Raw genomic sequence first — 18311 nt, 5'->3', positions numbered from 1 at the left:
GCTGCGCCGGGCGCCGTCACGTGAGGCGCCTGCCAGCCGCCATGACACCTACTGAGGCGGAAGTAGCTGCGCAAGGTCGCGCACCTGGCTCCCGCGCAGCCGGGCCTACCGAGGCGGAAGTCTCTGCCTAGCCTCTGCCGGCGGCGCCGGAGGTCCCGTCCCCCCCTCCTGCGCATGACGTCATGGCGCCCGCGAGGCGGGTAGCGGCGAGGCGGTGCCGCTGAGGGCCGTCTCGGGCAGCAGGCGCCGGGCGGTCCGCGGGCCCTGGCGGGACGGGTCCCGGCGGCTGGCTGAGGGCTGAGCGCGGGCTCCCACGGGGCGGCAGCCTTTAAGGAGGACACGACTGGGACCGAGTTGGCCCGTGCTGCCGGTCACGGACGGCGTCAGACGGGGGGAGACGTTAACTCACCTCGGCTCAGTCCCTGGGAGCTGCTTGTGCTTTGGCAATCGAAAACCGCACCACAGCCTCCTACTTCAGGGCAGAAATGACTTTTTCTGGGCCTAGAGAAGGGGGACGTAATCTTCTGGTCTGGCAAGCGCTGGTGCCTTCCCTCACAGGTGGTTAAACAAAGGCCCCGCGGGCCCAGAGGCCACTGCTGTAGGCCACAGGCCCCAGAGTGCTTCTGGGCTCCGTGCCACCACCTAGGCTGGTAGCTTGAGTCCAGAGCTGCATAGGAAGAGGGAGCCAGCAAAATTTACGAAATTTCTGATACCCTCCATGAGGGAGTTGCTGTGGCCCACAGGCAGTCACCAATTTGCAAAACTGCTGCTTTTAGCAGTTCCTCGCAGAATTGGTGGCAATAGGATCTCCCATCTGTGCAAGAAGTTGTCGGAGCCCTGCCAGCTGGCTTAACTTGCATTTTTCCCTCTTCATTGCTTTCTCTTCCTTTTCCATGATCTCCTTTTTCTATGGCAACCTGTGAGACGCACATAATACAGGAGAATCTTCTCAACTATGAGTATTGTTCCATCAAAGTTAACTTCACCGCAGCCACCTTCACTCAGTCCTCAGCACAACTTCGGAACCCCGCTCATCCCTTAGATCTTCACCAGTAAGTCACCTGTGTAAGTTCCACTCAAGCATAAGTGAAAAATAGCACTGAATTCTGACTGCATACACAAAGCATAGCAGGTCACATCTCCTCAACCAATACTGTGGTAACTGTGCTACAGGCTACATTTGTTACGTTACCTTCAGCCTGAAGTCCCACCTATTAAGTAGCCCGAGCAACAAGGGAAGACCTGTCTGGTATCTTTTGATGGGAGGGAGTTTGTGAGTGGGTACAGACGACCTTCCCATCCCATTCCTCTAAATCCTGCCTTCCTACAGTAATGAACAACTTCCCTTCTGGAGTGCAGACTTTGTATACGGACGTGACTGGTTTACAGTGGGCCAGCTGATGAAGCTGCTGTTCACTGTGCATACTGCTGGAGCCCCGGCCAAAAAAACTGCATAGTTTACAAAGTTTTACCATTCTCAGCTGTCCTTTTTGCTGGAGTTTTCCACCTGCAAAGCACATCCAACAAGACTGAAGAGGGTCTGCCCCCTCAGAAGCCATAATTCATGGTCTGATGAATGAACTACGAAGACTGATTGAGGTGCTAGTGTTACTTGACTTCCGATGCCTCCAATAAGAAGGTAATCTCTCTCAGAGTTTGTAATTCACTGTGAAGTGAAACTGCTGAAGTGACTGGCATGACACCAGGAAGGAATCAGATGGCCATTCATACCCTTCCTCTTTTCGCCAGGAGGCACTGTATAGCTACAGTTTCCTTCCCTGGAACTCCCTCCCTGTTTTTCAGAGTGGCTTACTGAATAATTAAAAAAATTAACATACGGGCATGATAGCAGTAATGGCTCAGTCAGGTACCATGCTCCTTTCCGTAGTTCAGCAGACTGTCTTCCCAGAAGGTAAGAACTGTGTGCATAGCCCTGTCACAGTTTCTCAGGCACCAATATCAAGTTGTGGTGCTCCACTGCAAACCCCTGAGTACCTCTAAAGAATATTGTTGTGAACAAAATCAAGCCCTCATGAGAAATGCTCCATTGAGTCAGACTAACGGTCCATCTAATTCATGGCAATTCAGTGGCTGCTTGCAGAGAGCAAGTGAGTTAGCCGCGTGCTGAAGTCTGTTCACCTTGGTTTTCATCAGCATCACAGCTGCCTGCTGTATCAATGCTAGGGGATTCTACTTCATTTAGCATTTTGTTAGACTGGAATAATTTAGATGTTTATGTATAGTGCAGTAGAAACACTGATAATCTGGATAGCATCAGGAGGCATAAGCTACATAACAGCATTATTTTTATAGTTAACTATTTATCTGCCAGCATTCTCTTTTGTTTGCCAGTCAGGCATGAATTATGTTAAGTTTGTGTGTTATCCTGTCTGTCTTCTTTCTCCCTAAGGTTTCTACCACTGACAACTCAGGGTGGCTTCACCAGGTTTAGCAACAATGTCAGCTTTACTGTTGGCTGGACGCTTTTATTTTAGCTATTGTACTGTCTAGATGTGAACTCCATAGTGATGATGGACATTACACCCAGAGCAAAGAGAATGACATTTGGGTAAACTTTCTCCTTCACTGCAAAAATCGTGGCAAGGTGGGATAGTGTAGGGAGAAGCACATTTGTGCACAAGATCAAAAGCTGATCCTTGGTGTGCTAGAGGAGGAAATAAAATAAAAAAAAGTTCCCACTGAATTGTAGGCACCATCATCTTTATTTTTCTACCAAATGTTTGAGACAAAGAGAAATCGTCTTTGCATTCAGAGGCACACAGTCTACATTGAGTGCCCTGGATGATTCTGTCCTATCAGTACCAGAAGGATCCCTTGCCTTTCCTCAGCAGAGGAAGTGACTACTGCAACAGTAGCTTGGTAAGTTTATGTAAAGGGTCTAGGATATGGAGATGGTTTTAGTTCATCTCCTTTGTGGTCCATCAGAGAACTAAATCTTTTAGAAGAGAGATTTTTTGAACTTGTGAGTAGGAAGCACGGGGGGGCGGGGGGGGGGACGGACAGGGAATAAATTTTCTCCAGTATGATTTTTGGGTAGTTTGCACTTCCATTCTGAAGTTCTTGGCAAGTACTAATGTGTTGTTCTTTGCAGCATATCTTTCAAGAAGATATTTTGCAAAGGAATAACATGTGTAAGTATTTGCTAATGGGAGGAGGAATGTGACACACTTGAATCTAGAAACTCAAAGGTGCTAAGTACCTGCAATGGCCACTGAAAGCCACCAGCTAGCAATTCAGCTGAAAATAAGAACCACAAAATCTTGATGCTAAGTCAAAACACATTAAATTTAAGTTATGATCTTCAGTTTTTATTTGTTTGTGGGTTTTTTAAATGGAGGTTTTTTGGTTCATCTGAAAACGGTAAAAATAACAACAATCTGAAGCTACTCTTCTGTCTCCCAAGAGCAGACCATGAGTATGCCTGATCTACACCTGGAGAAATCAGTACCCAATCAGTTATCAGGGTGCCCTCATTTTTCTTTGAAAGCATTTCTGATAATACAGCAAAGCCCAGAGGACCTAGTATGAGGTGTGGCTGACACAGTGGTTTATAATTTCTTAGTTCTTGAAACAACAGAAAAGCTTGGTAAGTGTGAGGAACGTCAACTGGTTCCCCTCCTCCCTGGGGGGCAGTTAAGCAAGCAAAACAAAAATTGGTCTTAACTATATTACAGGAGTGCAAACCTTAACATAGGTAACAGAATGAGGCTTACTGTCAGCATGCCTTTCAGATTTGTCATCATAAGTCTTGTCCACATAGCCTATTTGCTATTGTAGTTGTGCTGGCAAAGTCTCCCACTGTGGGCACGAAGACATCATACAATATTCAGCCAGTATATTACACTCTTTCCTTTAAAACAAGCTTAGCTGTTGAACACTTTCCAGAAGGCTTTGGCGACGTAGTATTATTATTAGCCAAGGAAGTAAACTTTCTTCCCCAATCTCTGAAATCATAGTTTTCCAGAAGAATGAGGAGATACACATTTAACTTTAAATTGCAACAGCATGTGTTAAAAGGATAAAACAGGAGCATACACAGAACCAAGTCAGTCTAGAAAATCTTAACAGGGGAAAAAGCTGTTTGAAGTTATGCTCACACATTGTAAATTTAGAGCTTATGTTCACCTCTATGTTTAACTCGCTCTTGCTGCTTCTACTCACTGTACCAAAGAGAGAATATAACCTTAAATAAAGAAAACCCATTTTCTCAAATTTTTTTTTTTTTTAAGTGTCCCTACAGAGCTAAAAAAAAAATAGTAAGTGGCCCAAGCTGCAATCCAAACTTTGGGCACAGGCAGAAGTTAACAACAGACACATCATACTGTAGCTTTTCTGGATGCAACCAGCCCTCAAGAGTCAGAAGAGATGCTGACACATAATGGAGCTTATGTGATATTAGTTTCAGACAGTGTTTAGGTATTATATAAACATTCTTTAATTAAAAGTTATAAAAAAAAAATATTGAGCAACACTTTCCTTCTGACAGCCTTCTCGCCATGATCTAGTAGCTGGAAACAAAAGCCAGTAAACATATCCCTCTTGCCTTCAGCACTTGATTCCCCCCCCTCAAATTTTTGAGCAAGGACATGGAATTAAATAACTCTCATCACCCTTATTCCAAGGCATCTCTACTTTTCTGGATGGATTTACTCTCACATCTAGAATTTGAAGCACAACAATACGCTTTACCAAAGCACACTAACACCAGTTTTAAGGGTCTAACATATGCACAATTCAACTGCCACCCTCACAGCCCACAGAGAACCAAACCTTGTCATCCTACAGCAATGTGGTTTGTCTCCAGTGACCTTTCAGAGGGCGGACATTAACGTTTCAGCAATTTCTAAGCTTGAAGTGCTAAAGCAGGCAAGGCCTTCAGAGAAGCTTGCTACACATTAAGCTTTTATTTTATGATTAGACTTTTAGAGTCTCAGGCTTGCTCTGCTCTTACCAAGTGCTTACTCAAGCAAAGTAGGAAGCACAAAGAATTTTTCTTTAATATAGACTAAGACTGTTTACTGTTAGAATATGTATAGTTGTTTGAAAACAACTTATATATACACCTTTATCATTAGGGCATGTTTAAACAGGACTATAAAACTATGCGCTTAGTTATACAGTCAAAGCCACATAGCTACCAAGATTAGAAAGCCAACTTCCTTCCTCCAAGCGAAATACATAAATTGCATCTTCACAGAAGACTATGTTAGCAGGTGACCAGCTACTATAGTTGTTTCATTACTGTAACTCCTTCTGTCCCCATATATCTCCAACAGACCTCTCAGGCCTTCAAAAGCTAAGGAACAATACCACAAAACCCAGAGGCCTGTACACCCATCAGAAGACTTTCTTCTAAAGCTGCCACTAACTGCTAGACCCTCTCCTCTCAATGCTATGATTTCTCCTCTAGCAGAATCACAGTTCCTTCTCTGTTTTATACACAAATGCCATGTCAGATTTTGCAAAACTATTCCTTTTCTAGGACCACTTGTGCCTCTTCTGCTTAGGGAATTGACTTTCCTTAGCATCCCTCAGCCCATCCCTCAAAAAATCACTTAACATAGCTGCACCATGGTCTTTATAACAGCTCTTTCTAGTAAATGATCAGTTACAGCTGGAGGAAGCAACATGCTCTTTTCTAGGCCGTTGCCATGCGCTGCATTTATTTACACCTTAGCAGAAGTTTCTGCTGTCATAGATTTGTGGATCAGAGATTGTTTCTTTCATGTCTGTGGTTGACAAAACTACGCTTAGTTCATAAAGGCAAAACTTAATTGAGACACTGACCCCATCGTTCCCACGACCCCCAAGCATTCAGTGATAATGAGGATTTCAGGCATTTGTACTTCCTTCCCATACCAGTGTGTGCTTGTGCCACCACACTCTGCTTTTGCAGTTGTGCCAGTTCCTTGCTGTGCCATTTTCATTTTTTTTCCCTGTGCTGGCTAATTTTTAACCTGGATCAGTTTCCTGATATGGTTCATAGGGCAGCCCCACAAAAGATGTGTTAGTGCAACTGAAAGAGCTGGCAGGAGTAGAAATAAGTGACCAGAGGAGGAAATGCTTCAAAACAACATTGTTGCCAAATGCTTTGTCATGTAGAAAAGTCTCCAGTCTTCCTTTTATTGAAGAATTGGCCATTACTAAAATGCACAGCCCTTGCTGTAAGCAAGCTATAATGGTTGTAGTAAGAAGATTACTGGTTTTAGGGCAGAGACCACCCCTTTATTTTTTGCATGTGTGTACATGTTTGGCCTAATGCTTAGGTCTCTACAGATTGGATGAATCATAGTTTGAATACAGAGTACTGATTCTTAAATAGCTAAAAAAAACCCCTAAAATTCTGAAGGCTAGAATTTCTCTGTAAGGACATGAGCTAAAGGAGTGCCTTCAAGTTACACATTCTGTCAGTACTACCTTGCTTAAGTGTTTTTTAAGTAATAACATTAATCACTTGCACTGGGACTGTTATGAATCACAGCTACTCAACTGTGATGATGTTCTGACAACAGCCAAAATATTTCTGGCTCTGATCCATGAAGCTGAGCAACAAAGTAAGTCAGGTAACAAAAAAATCTGCACTTAAAATACCAATTAGATTCTCTCTACAAGCAACGTCCTACATTACAGTTCTAAAGCAAAGCTTTACTTAGCATGCTGATATTTTTACTGATTACTGCCATATGTTCCAGCCAGCGGCTATGATGTGCAAAGGTCTACAGCAAAACTGAATTCACTTCAGCAAAGTTATTTCTGATTTATACAGGCATCGGAGAGTGAAATATTCATAGAGAAAAATTTGCACAGAGTGATCTATAATGTGGCTTCGCAAGCTGTGCATACCTCAGGCTCCACGTGGTGACTTAGGATAAAGCAGTCACCCTAGAGTGTACCAGAATACAAATATGTGGCATGTAACTATGGCATGGTGCTGGTCTGTGTGCGTGATAACCCTGTGATTCCTTTGGGAACATGTGCATGTTTGTGTAGCCTCTGCTTCCCTCACACAGCTGGCGGGGTGGGAGGCTGCACACAGGCAGGCACCGCTAAGCAGGCATGTGCGGTGGTGTATTTTACCCAGTAGTTTGTCCCGCAGCCACACATTCACGTGTCCATAAACTAAAAATGCTTTTGTGCAAAGCAGGTTTGCTCCACTTCTGATGCTCGCTGCCTCCCACTTAGTATGTCCGTTCCTCTGCAGCCAAGTGAGTGGCCTTGCAAACTGTGCAAGCTTCTGACTTGCTGAGGATCGTGTAGAGCTGCTTTAAGGGCACAAGAGGCTACAGCTTTCATGGAAAAAACATGGGTGTGCCCTAAACTTTACAGTCTATTCAGAGGTGATCATATGACCCCTCTGGGACCCAGCATGAGAGGCATCAGGCAGACAAGAGGAATCTTTGCCTTCCCCCCACCCCAGATGAGTCCTAGTGTTGTTTTTCACAGGACTGGGTGGAATTTGCAGGCAACAACTCCAGTTCGGTTTTGGCTGTGTTCAGCCTTCCCAGTGAGGAACAGTGAACATGAACTCAGTTGTGGCCAACCTATGGCTTACGAGCAGTTAACATGCAGTTCCCATGCTGAGGCTAATTATCTAACTGGCAAAGCTGTGCTAGTGTGAGGACTGCTGGGCAATCGGAGTCTCTGGCTTTGAGAGAAAGGGAAACAGCGGGAATGAGCCAGCCCAGCTCATCCTGTAATGGAGCTATAGGACCCTAGGCATTTATTGCCATTTCTAACCTGTGACCCATTTCCAGAGCTCCTCTCTGCTCGAGTCTTCATGCTAAATGATGTGTAACCTGGGAGTCTTTGACATACCAAGATTTTGACAGCTGCAAACATGTAAAAAAATGTGAAACTGCGCTTATAGACTGGAGCTCATATTTTCCCTCAGCTGCTTGTTCTTACTCCCTGCCTTGCTGCTTTGGATGAAAGATTGTTTTTCCATCTTTAAGCATCATCTTCCACTACAAATCTTCCTAGATTTGCAATATGACCTACTGTCATCAGCCATCTCATTTCTCCCACAGACTGACTCTAGGCAGATTAGTAGTCAGTATGTCTGTGTCTCTGTTGAAAGAAAACATTTCTAGTGAGGCATCCCATTGCACCCACTATACCTACAATTCTGCTTGCACTCTGTTTTATGGTATGGGCAGAGCACGTGGTGAGCAGAAAACAGCACTTCCAGTTTATAGTTTTCAGACAGCTGCATTTGTGCTGAAACGACTGATCCATGGTCTGACCTATCTAGCCAGATGCAGACGCAGTATTAACGGTTATAGGGCGAGGGCCCAACACTGCCTTTATTGGCACCAGGAATGATTTTTCCCAAGAAGTGCTAGCTGTTGCTGCAGCCCACCCCAGCAGAGTCTGCATGGGGCTGGGCTCAGCTCCTGTCAATGTTTTCACTGGCCAGCTGCCAATGAGGTGCTGATGGGTATCATCTAACGTGATGGGGATGAGAGTACCTTCAAAGCCAAAGTGATAATACCCTCTACCCACATCACCCAGACAGTTACATATACCTACGAGTGGTCAAAGCAAGTCCCTTGCCCTGCTGCCAAAGCCAGCTGAAATTGGAGATGAAGCTGGAGGATGCGACCAAGTAACAGTGGTGCCAAACTACAGAGTCACTTTCTTTTAGACCTAACAAAGCAAGAAAGACCAGCAGTAGCATTTAAGCTGTACAGCTTATTCTCTTTCCATTATTGTAGACTTCTGCTACAAATCTCCAGGTCCCTCCTGCCCAGTTTCCAGCTATGGTTTTCAAGACAAATTCACACGTCTTTCTGAATGTTGCAGCAGGCAATGTGCTGTATTGATATCAGTGTAAATTGCTAAGGAATGAAGAATACAAGGGCATAGAGCAGAGACACTCAAGGTAAATCACGCTACAAATGCTGTAATTCTGCTAAGGACCTTGAAGGGAGAAGATGTACTTTTGGGTTAGAGAAACAATGGAGGGACATTAGATCTGCATTCAGCTGGGGCTCTATCATTCCAAGGCAGCGATTTAATGCTATCTTAGCTTTCTTATCGTCTGAGAGGTACAGTCTTTTATTGCAGTTAACTCTTCAGATAGCTTAATTTCTTAATGTTTGAAAAGGACTATGTGATATTTAAATGGAAGGTGATGGGAAAGGACAAGGTGATACCCTAAAATGTATAGGCCATGAGTTTTTGCACTGCTTGAAAATACCACATCACCTGGAATGTATCTTAATAACTCCTAGGTGGAGCTTGTACATTTGGCTGACTTGATTGCGAACATTCAAAATCAATTACAAAATGTAACCAGCATGGATTACAACGGATTTTATCAAGCAAGTGAAAAAGAATCTCTCCCTTGGGTAGAAAATCTTTTTATGGGAGATTCCCAACATAAGGGAGCTTTTCTAGCAAACTTGAGGAGGAGGCTTATATCAGGATGGTAACTATCATGAACTCTGATCGTGGCTGCACTGTAAATGTTTCTTTTCCAAGTCGAAAGTAAAAGATGTAGCCACAAGAGGGAGGCAGAACTCCTATGCCTGTAGAGTAACCACGGCAGAAAACAAAATAAATGAGAAATATGTTTTCAAAATTTCCCTCTTTGTGCTAAAATTGTCCAGTAGCACTCTCATTGAGAGCAATGACTGTTGGCTGCAATTTCTATAAAAGTAGGTTCATAATGCATAGTAAATGTTAAATTATTAATGTAAACTGAAAATCAGTAACTAGTACATCTTTTTCTTAAACCTAAAAATTAGGTAAGAAATTACTTCAGGACAGATTGAAACTGATTTTCATGTGCTTTTTGTGGGTGCTGGGAAGGAAAACTGTCCCCATGCTGTAAGGGATTTATTTCAAAGGCATATAGTTGTATTCTTGCCAGGCTGTAATGCAGAATGATAATTTTGTTTCAGGAAGGAGACTTTTTATACCAAATTACGTCTTAGAAAATGCAGCACAAGGATGTATTTAAATACTTCTATTTCCATAGCACCTCAGCAAACAGATAAGGCACTATCCTCAAATGGTGCTATTACTTACCCTATAAAGTACTTTCACTGGGCAGCAGGCCTTCTAGGTTCAGTGAGCTCATCAGAGAAAGATATTTGTCTGGTGGGAGAGGGCAGGTCTGGTGTCCAGTTCCCGCTCCAACTACTATTTCCATAGTTTACTCAACAGCATTTTAGAAACTGCAGTCAAAGATTAACAAACCCAGTCAGTACTCTAAACCCTTGAAGTCCTCAGTCCCTCTTTTCAGTCTTGAACTGTCTCCACCTCTGTCCCGGCCCTCTAGGTAGCCTCAAACGAGGAGCAGAAAGGGATCCCAAACCCATTCGCTTGCCTGCAGTGCAGTGCTCTGACCACTGACCAGGTTTATAGCACACAATGCTCATTCTGAGCACAGCAGCAGATTAGAATACGAGAGAGAGGGAAGGTAGAACACTTGGCTTGAAAACCATCTAGGACTGTGGTAGTTTGAGGCATGCACAGGAACAGTAGGTGTATGTAGCCATCTTTCTTGCAAATTTGTGAGAGCTCCTGGGAATTTTGATGCTTCCAGAATAAGGCAGCAGCTGCATGGGGTTTACCAGGTGGGAGCAGTGGGCTTGGCTGCCCAGATTCGGACTTAGCCCCACCGGTGTACTTTGGGGTGGCGGGGTGGGGTGGGGTGGGTGGGTGCCTGTCTTCTGAGGAGTGGACAGAAAATAAAAAGGTCAAACTACTGTTCTTTCCATCATACAATGCCTAATTGTATAGGCCTATGCATGTCTATGCAACAAACACATATGCTTTTGCTTTTTAATAGACAGTAGTTAAAAGTTACTCTCTTAACAGCATTTTCTGTTTGAGGTATTTAAAGTGCTTTACGGATGTAAATTTAAACTAATTCTGTGCATGACTGTGCAGACAGGTAAGGACTACTTGGGTGAAAAGAGCAGTCCACACCACTGAAAAGTTAGTTTATCTGTTGGTCTTTTGTCAACTAAATATGGAATCAGCTGAGGTAGTCAACTCTTACATCCAGTTTTGATATCTACCTGGTTTTCAGTGTGTCAACAACGGCCCAAATTCTGCATGGGGTTCATGGTCCTGAAAACCAGTCAGACTTGTGTTTCATTGAGTCTGCTCAATGCGGCGGGTCAGTAATCCAGGCAAAAACCTGGCAGCTTGCAATGACCACTAGAGAGCAACAGTCCCTTAGCTCCGGCGAACCTGGGGAGCATGAACACACAGCTAAATGCCTTACCGTTCCAGTCTGCAGTTCACTTCTCTAGGTAGGACCCATACCACAAACCACAACTTAACCAGCAGAAATGTCGCAGTCAACTCACACTTTCATCATCTTGTGTCTTTTAGGTCTTCTGTCCATGTACAATTTGACAGCTGATTTTGACAACGTGGTTGAGTTCTGAATCCAATTCTATTTGTTCACGTAATATTCATACTAAATTTTCTACTATTTTTCTCCTTTGTTTCCAGGGTCAGTGTTTGTAGACTGGGACTCCCCAAGTCACATTTTTTGCATAGTTTCTTACTTGTCATGGGACTTCATGAGGTTTTAGCACACATTTTTCTCTGTTGAGATTGTAACTTCAGCATATCCTATTTTGCCACTCACACTCCCCTGGTTGTTCCTCTTGAACCAACTGCTGCTTCCTGACTGCCAGGGACATTTCTTCCTCCTGGGCAAAGGGTACCTATAATAGCTTGGGGGGGGAGGGAAAAAAGCGCCTGCTGACTGATGCAGGGCAATTTAGACAAGATTTTGGTCAAAGGGAGGTGGGGACAGAGGCTGCAGTAGTGGTTGAGCTCTATTCATCTCTTAGTTGAAAACTCTGCAATTTTGCTTTTGTTTCTCTTGACCCCAAGTCAGAATTCCACTACAGCTCTGCCTGCATCTGTGCGCTGACATGAGGTTTTCCCATTTCGTTCCCTTTTAGTCTGAGTACTCTCTGTATTAATACAATTGTTGAACTGACCATGCCCTAACAAATTTATTTGCTTCCACACAGAGGACTAGAGCTCTCCTTTTCTGTTCTGCATTAAGGGAAACCCTTACAAAAGAGCCTGTCACCTTAGGAAATGACTTTCAGCTGTATTCACCCTGTATTCCTCCTGTCCCTTCAGAAGCTCTTCAGGCCAAGCTGATTGCTCCCAGTTTATCTACAGCCCCTGGGGCAGTAGCAACTGAGAGACTGCAGAAGGCCCCCAGCCAGGGAAGGACCAGTGTGCCCACACCTCCTGAACCCCAGCAGGTGTCTGCCACTTGTTGTGGCACCCCAGTGCAGCTGCAGGCAGTGGTATAATCACCATCAGGCTTTGCCATCCCATTATTCAGGGCTGAGAAAGACAGCTTTCATAGCTGGTGTTTAAAATACTATTCCAACTACTTTTTATATATGGCAGTTGCTGTTAGGCTTCTAATACTGTGACCAAAAGGACAGGAGTTTTTTCTGGGACTGGTGCGCTTCATGTTTGAGACACATCTGCTGTGACACAGACCTGCACCTAAGCTGAAACAATGGACTGCTGCTCTAGCTTTTGCTTTACCTCAGCTGACCTTCAACAGCTATTGTCTTACTCATAAATTTACAACATAATCTGGACTAGATGGTAAGGGCAATCATGGCAAATAAGAGCACTGGAAGAAAACTGCGGTGTTTTTTTCTCTCCAAGTTGTGCTATCTCACTCTAGTGATGTCTTTTGTTTGGGTACACATTGCGCTGGTACTGTGACTTCTTCATCTCTTGTAGGGTGTTATTTTGGCTTGTCTCGAAGGACTGCACTATTGCCAAGGAAGTCTGAGCTCCCTGGTTTCAAACTCTCAGCTTTTTCTATAACTCTCCCTTTTTAAAACCATTTTGCATATTATCAAGCGATCATGGTTAATATAATTCTAGCCTCCCATTTTGTAGTATCATTTCCAAATGTCACTAAGTATCTGAATTACAGTAAATAAGCTGCTATTACTAACAGCCCCTGAATTTTTCTGTTTAATTTTCCTTCTTTCTTCTGGCTGACCTGATTTACTCTTGAATAATGAAGATGAGGCATCATCCCCTGTGTACCTCCATTTTCTTGTACTGTAAAATGATTGACTTACTGTCAGTTGTACTGAGGCATACTATGAAGAATGCGCTGAGCTCAGAGCAATAATCTGAGCAGCCCTTATGATGGGGATCTGATTTTCTTTGGTCAATGAGACTACCCAGCTCTTCAGCCTGATTCAGGGAGTGCTTTTGAGAAAAACAAGACTGCAACTGGTCTCTGTGAGAGAAGTGGAAAGATGTATAAAATAATACATGGCTTACTCAAGTTTGAAAGCACACAGAGAATCATAGTAGAGGACTCTGTAAATAGTTTAGACCTTATCCTTACACTTGCTTTGCAAACAGATGTTCTGATCACAGGAAGACACTGCCCTCACATGCACTCCTGGCTTTAGCCGTCAAGAGAAGTACAAGAGACCCACTGAGCAGAAGTTTCAATGCTCAATTACTTTGTTTCAGGATGGCTTCATTCAAATGTTGGATCTTCTGTATTACGTCAGCACTGCTCCACACGTCTGTTATGTGGCTCAAGCTCTAGGCCTGCTCCATTTCCTTTTCAGTCTATCATTCAGTCTGGACGATCAAATGAAATAAATCTCTTTTCTGTATATAGTCCCATTACTTCTAATTTATGTCCTTTATGCCATTCAAAACACTCTCTTTTCCTCTTCTGAATTCAAGACTTCTGGCATCAGAATATACAGCACATACAACTTCAATTTCACACTGAAAATGTGGATATGCTGTTTCATCTTAACATTTATTTAAGTTTTCCCATAGTTCAAACAAAACATTACAACCCATTTCAACTGATAAAATAAAAAGAAAAAAAATAAACCACTTCTACAACGTTAGCCAGTGTACAGACTTTCTTATTTTACAAAACAAAAAGGTAGGAACATGTTACAAAATAATCATCAAACCAATTAATGTCAATAGTGCAAAGAATGACTTGCAATTATAGGAGAGAGAGGGAAGGAGGGTAGGACGGATGGGAGGATGGATGGATGGATGTGCAGGTGGCTGAACAAAACAGGAAGGCTAGGAACAGCTATGCCTGTTATCACACAACATTTTGTATCTCAGACAACTCATGATGTAGATTTAACTTTAGTGGCAGAAGAGGGTAAGTACTTCATCCATAAGTGATCTATGCGTGCTGCAAATTCTTGTGCTGGCCAGTTCTGGAGATGAATACAGCTATAAACACGAGCTGATAAGAGTCACTGAAAGTAATTTTCACCTTCTGGAACAGAGTTGACCTATCAAGGGCTTGATTAGTTTGTGTGTATTCAAGAACCAAAGAAATTACTGAAAATTTCATGCAAGCAACAGAGTAAGTACTTCCAGGCTGAACTTTGTACACCTTTTCCTCTTGCCTTCATGCACTTTTGCATGCAATTGCTCTCTATCCTGGGAGGTGAATGATCAAGAGGGAGTTTTAGCAGTTAATAAGTCATGTGGACAGGTAGACCAACAGGTCTTGGATGTCCTGTCAAGTAAATATGTCAGCCAGCAACCCACCAGAAAAGGTAAATTATTTCTGCGATGTTTCTTATGATAATGATGCAATGAAGGACCTAAAATCTGTCTCCTTCATAGGATGACTAAATTTGAGTGTAAATAAAATAAAGGACAAAAATAACATCAGTCAGTTACAGTATTTCTCAGCTGAATTTGCCCTTTTTCCTTTACTAGCAGTGTCCATAATTAATAAATGTAAGAGGCATTCACTAAAATAAGCTCACCTGCCTGGAGATGTTCATCTTTACCCCTTGTGATCAAAGACTGTTTATTTTTCTAGGCAAAATTCCCTGCAATACCTCAAGTCTTACCACAGTACAAAAATGAAACAAAACCATATTGAGAAAGAGAAAGAATGCTGCAAGTGGGAATAGCTTCAGGCAGTAAATGTATGCTTACCTTCAAGGCACATTTTCTGCATGGAGTGTTTGAGTACTACAAAGCTTTCAAATAAACCAAAGGACAGTGATTATATCTTTCTCAAAAGGAGTATTAAACTGAAACTATTCAAAGATATTTTTCCCCAAGAAAAAAAAATCATCCCCACTACAGGCATAGTTTGTATCTAAATTATTTCTGCTAGTCTAAAACTGACAAACCTCTCAGCTCTTTTCCCCTCACTCCCATCAATGGTCTGTCCACATTAGTACTGTACCCTTATGGATGAAGAGAATATGGTTCATGTACATAAAATTCATATGTGACAGTATCTAACACTGAAAAATTGGCACTGTTTAATCAAGCAAGAACAGTGGAAGCCTCAAAAAGGGCACTTAGGATCCTGGTGTTCAAATGCTCAGTGCTGGTAAAGGTGCTGGACTGAAAAAAGAATTCAGTGGTGACACCTGGTTATACCAACACTATATTTTTCTAAAGATTTTGGTTGTTAGTGCTCTTTTGAAAAATCAAACTACTTACTCTAGTGCTTCAATAGGAAATAAGATGTTTTAAAACTCTGGCCAAGGTATTCATCCTAAACTCTTGAAAATTCGGTGGCAGGTACATCAGAAAAATATTCTCCAGAGATCAGAATGGATTAAAATAGCTTTTTTATAAACCAGAACACTTTTCCAGTTTTGCCTGCATAATTCCATGACGACTGGAAGAGGTATTTCTGTCGTACAACTAACTACATAGGAGAGATCAGAGTCAGGCCCATACTCTTTCTTTCATTCAGTAACTTTGAATTAAAAAAAAGGATCAGTGATGAAGAGGTAGAGAAATTAAGTAAAGTCCAGAATCTTCCAGTATGTTCATCTTTTAATTTGTGGGGCACAGAAATATTCTGTGGCTGGAGCATGATAGAGACTGAATAGTTTAAGAATTCAACAGAGATGGAAAATTATATTCCTTTGATTTTGTCCCCTCTTTAAGGAGTACAACATTTTTTTTTTTTTTATTTGCTATTACTTATTTGTGTTTTCAAAGGCTGGGGGGCAATAGGCCAAAATTTAGACACTGAGCCTGCAGATTGGAGTAGGAAATCTCCCGACTTTCTTTCACAAAACATTCTCACACTTCCTCAGCAACATCGCAGCACTCCTTCATCTAGGTTTTGTTGGATTTCTTGCTGGTCCTTTTCAGAAACTGTACACTAGGAGCTGCAGTGAAAAACAGGAAAAACACCCAGAAGTTCTTTGAATGCCTTTGAAAAGAACAGTGAATTTTGTGGAGAGGACTCGCCATGCAACTCATCACAGCCAGCCTGTTACAGAGCTGAGAATCAGTCACGAATTCAGCCCCGTGCTCTCAGATACTTCACAACCTATACAAGTTATCATTTAATAAATAATAATTCTTTGCAATTTATCAGTAATTTTAATCCACTGATCTCAAAATGCTTCATAAAAGTTAATAGCATTCTTCCATTTATAGAGAGATGTTGCATATGCTTAGTACTAACTGGTGTGCTCCGAGGAGCTCCCTGGGCTTCAGTAGGACTACCTGCAATAGAATATTACATGCTTATTAAGAAGTCCTAGAAGGACTGAGACTTTACATATTTACAGCAGTGTACCTGCGTAAATATATATCACTAGGTTGACGTAGGCATGAGATTTAGGTGTATATAAAAAGGCATTTATAAATTCCCTATAATTCGTTTTAAATTCTACCACTACCAGTTTTAGACTCAATGTAATTAATCTCATGTTTTATTTGGAATTTTAACATTGTAGTGATTTTTATAGGAGTCACAGTGAAAGCAGTAAATTGAGAGTGTGTTAATTTTCTGTTATATGAAATGTAAAATAAAATAATTTTATAAATTTATTAAAAAGCTTTCATTTTAATTCATTATGATTTTAAATTACATTGCCAATGCTTTCCAAATGTGTGATTTTAAAGTCAGCAGTAACCTTTCAAAAGATAAATGATTTAATAAATTACTTTTTTTACATTTAAAATTACCTCGAGACAAAATATTATGCAAGCCATGGAAGCAACTACAAAAAAATGGGTACTTTGAACACTCTTTTCTCTGAAAATATATATGAATGAGTGATTTCTGCCTTCTGCATTTTTATTTAGAATGAAGTTTTAAGACTTGCTGTTACTTTCAGCTAAGTGGAGATAAAATCTCCATGATGGAAGCTTTTTGTTAATTTTTGAAAAGAGATTTTGGGTCCCAGTTAGTGGGGGGTTTATAAAGATACAAGTTACTTATATTGTAGGTTCAAGATAGAACATGAAAGTAATATTGCGCTGGACAGAATTCCAAGGATTTTCAGGAAGGCAAACAACATTGTCTGTTAAAGTAATTGTATTCTGACATTTTCAATAACGACCCACCTGTGTGCATCCAAGAAAACATATAAAAAAACCAAACCCAAAACCAATCCCCAATGTTTTTCCCTTAAATATCTTTCTAGGCAGGAATGATCTAATCTTAGCAAAAGTCCCTTCTGTATCACCTCTATTATAACACACATTCCGTGTTACTAGCAGCCATAACCATGTTCAGTCAAGATAACAGAACAGCCCAGACTAACAAAAATGTTAAGAAATTGCAGAGGCTTTCTTGTAACTTGTGCAGACCCCATGAAAATGTGCACAATGACATGTTGTCATTTAGGGGATGAGACAGGAAAGGGTGAATAGAACAGCTACATGATTAGCTGTCCTGTCTGTAGTTCATCTGCTTGACCATTTACTATGTTTAAGATGCAGAGTTTGTTGATTCTGCAGAATGATGTTCAGGGTTTTCACTCTGTTCACCACTTCAGAAATGAGATTTTATACAATTTTTCACTCGATGCTCCCTGGGTTTTATTTGGCAGTTCAGAAGGAAGTGAATCTGCCAATGACCAAACCAACAGACCATACAAAAAAAAAAAGCTTAACATAGAAGGGCAAGGTTGTACGTGACATAAAGGCTGCTCTCTGGTTTGGTTGTGATGGTGGCCAGACTGTACTTCAGTGCAGAACCTAGATGGTGAAGAGGCAGAAAAGGCAGGCTTGACTGTAATACGAGTCATTCTGTCTATACCCCAACTGTACTTAAATCGTTCCAGCAAAAGCCCATAGATCTGCTCCAAACAAACCACTGACGAGCTTCTTCTCAAAGTACGGATCATCACAAGGAAAAATAATACTCTTCAGAGCATTATTTTAAAAGTAGTACTCCATACTTTTTTAAAGAAATATACCAAAACCCTGCAAGTCCTTTCTTCCAGGGCTGTTAATTTGACCACCCCTCTTGGGACCTGCAGACTGATCTTCCT

Source organism: Gavia stellata, chromosome 7 (assembly GCF_030936135.1).
Source record: "Gavia stellata isolate bGavSte3 chromosome 7, bGavSte3.hap2, whole genome shotgun sequence".
Lineage (NCBI taxonomy): Eukaryota > Metazoa > Chordata > Aves > Gaviiformes > Gaviidae > Gavia > Gavia stellata.
This window is presented reverse-complemented; position numbering follows the sequence as displayed.